General features: G+C 49.2%; 1 protein-coding gene across 2 annotated transcripts in view; it reads left to right on the top strand.

Moving 5' to 3' along the window:
* The window catches only part of TTC7A (tetratricopeptide repeat domain 7A), a 123,662-nt gene that overhangs the window by 41,845 nt on the left and 79,479 nt on the right, over positions 1–2,338 (top strand). The gene's annotated exons all lie outside the window — the stretch shown is intronic.

Raw genomic sequence — 2,338 nt, 5'->3', positions numbered from 1 at the left:
AATATATATATATATGCACTTAATACTTTTTTTTTCTTTTGAATTGGAGTCTCACTCTGTCGCCCAAGCTGGAGTGCAGCGGCACACTCATGGCCACCTCAGCCTCAACCTGCTGGACTCAGGCAGTTCTTCTGCTTCTGCCTTCTAAGTAGCCAGAACTACAGGTCGCCACACCTGGCTAATTTTTTAAAAATTTATTGTAGAGATGAGGTTTCGCCAAGTTGCCCAGGCTGTTCTCAAACCCGTGGGCTCAGGCAATCCTTTCACCTCCACCTCCCAAAGTGCTGGGATTATAGGTATGAGCCACTGCACCTGGCTGTATTTAATATTCATTGACCAAGAAAAAAAAAAACCCAGCACACCAAAACCATGGTTTCAAGTATTTTTGCTTAAGATGAGATATCTACTCAAGGAAAAAAGAAAGAAGATATAAAGAAAAGTAATACATCAGTAATAATACTGTTGACCTGCAGCTAGCTGGTGGTGCATGTGGCATGCAGACAACCCGAGGCTGGGAGACGCCAAGCCGAGCGGAAGTCTTCATTTTATAGCAGAGGCAAGCCTGCTTCCTTGGGCCCCACAGCCCTCAGTAGCAGCACCTGGAGTTGAGTTGTTTCGAAGGGGGCTGAGGTCCCCCGTCCTGCCCATTACTCTTGGGTCTTCAGAGCCCTGGGCAGGCTAGGGAAGGTTCTTGTGACCTTGGCCCTATCAGGGGTCTTGTCTCCATTCTCAGCCCTAAAAACAAGGGTCCGTGTTTATCATGTTGATAGTTTGCACATTTTTGGCCTGCTTGTCTGAAGCCAGAGCGTCCCACATAGCAAGGGGCTTGATCTGCAAACTTGACCTTTTACAGCTCCAGGCCTCAAAGCCCCCAGGAATCTGTTTTGTGCTTGAAAATTGAAAGAGGGGCTTGTGTGACTCTTCTGGCTGCCAGTGTTGGCTGTGCACCCGCTGTGATCTTTCCTTTTCTGAATGTGCTGGCCTGGCAGCCTCTGCTTTCCCTTGTGTAGTGCGATCCAGGGGACCCCCCCGCCCAAGCAAGTAAGCAGGGCAGTCCTCAGACCTTTTCTGAGCACACACAGGAGCTGTGACAGGCTGAACTTCAGGGACATGTGCTATTCTAGCCCTACCCTCAGGAAGTCACCATGCACAAAGGGTCAGACCCGCACATGGAAAATGACCTTGAGAGGTTTCAGAAGAGGAATGAACAGGGTGTGAGGTACAGGTGGACAGAGCGGCATAGGGAGGGGCCTGGGAAGGCTTCCTGGAGGAGGTGACCTTGGAACTGGTTTTGAAGGATGAAGGGGAAAAGACTGTCTACAGCAGTGGGAGGAGGTTGGTCAAGACTTGACGTAGGGAATTGCAGTCACTCATAAAGGACTTGTTGAGGCTCAGGGCTGAGGTGGAGGAGAGCCCAAGTGCGGGCCCCACAGCCCCAGGAAGGCCCGCTGCAGGCCTTGGAGATTCTGTAAGTCCTGGGGGCCTCCTGCAGGCTGACCTGCATAGCTTCCAGATGACTTTTGTGCCTCAGCTGGACCCCTGAGGGGCTGAAGGAGCAGTTTTCACACTGCAGGCCACAACCTGTCAGTGGGTTGCAAGATCCATTTAATGGGCAGCAGACAGTGGGTTATATAAGGGGGAAGGGGAGAAGTGAAATATGTTATCTGATTGCACATAGTAGAGATAAATGTTGTGTCGAGAACCTTCAGTTTTACGTAAGAAATGTGTGCATCTACCGGGTTGCCATGTGAGTTGAATTTCTTACTATGGATCACACTTTAAAAAGCTTGAAAATTGTTTCAAAGCACAGAGGGCTGACTGGAGTGGGATGAGACTGGCCAGTGTAGTTATCCAGGCCCGAAGTGAGGCAGGTGGGTCTGGCACCCTGGGATTCAGGATGGTGAAGTGAGAATGGGTTCTAGTGTTGACCAGATATAGCGGCCATGGTAGAAAATTTGAGGCTGACTTGGGTCAGAAAGTTTGACATCAGCCCAAGGCTTTTGGGTCAAGATGACACCTTGTTTGAAATACTCAGTCTTGGTACCCTTTAATATCTGTTGGTTAAAAAATAATAATAATAAAGCTGGGCGTGGTGTCTCATGCCTATAATCCCAGCACTATAGGAGTCTGAGGTGAGAGGATTGTCTGAGCCCACAGGTTGGAGACCAGCCTGGGTAATTTGGTGAGACTTCATCTCTATAATAAATAAATAAATTTTTTAAGAAAGGCTGGGCTTAGTGGCTCAGTCTATAATCCCAGCACTTTGGGAGGCCGAGGTGAGTGAATTGCCTGAGCCTGTGGGTTCGAGACCAGCCTGGGCAACTTGATGAGACCTCAT

Source organism: Carlito syrichta, unplaced genomic scaffold, assembly GCF_000164805.1.
Source record: "Carlito syrichta isolate Samal-C Ts95f unplaced genomic scaffold, Tarsius_syrichta-2.0.1 Scaffold153201, whole genome shotgun sequence".
In the NCBI taxonomy this organism is placed as follows: Eukaryota; Metazoa; Chordata; class Mammalia; order Primates; family Tarsiidae; genus Carlito; species Carlito syrichta.
This window is presented reverse-complemented; position numbering and strand designations above follow the sequence as displayed.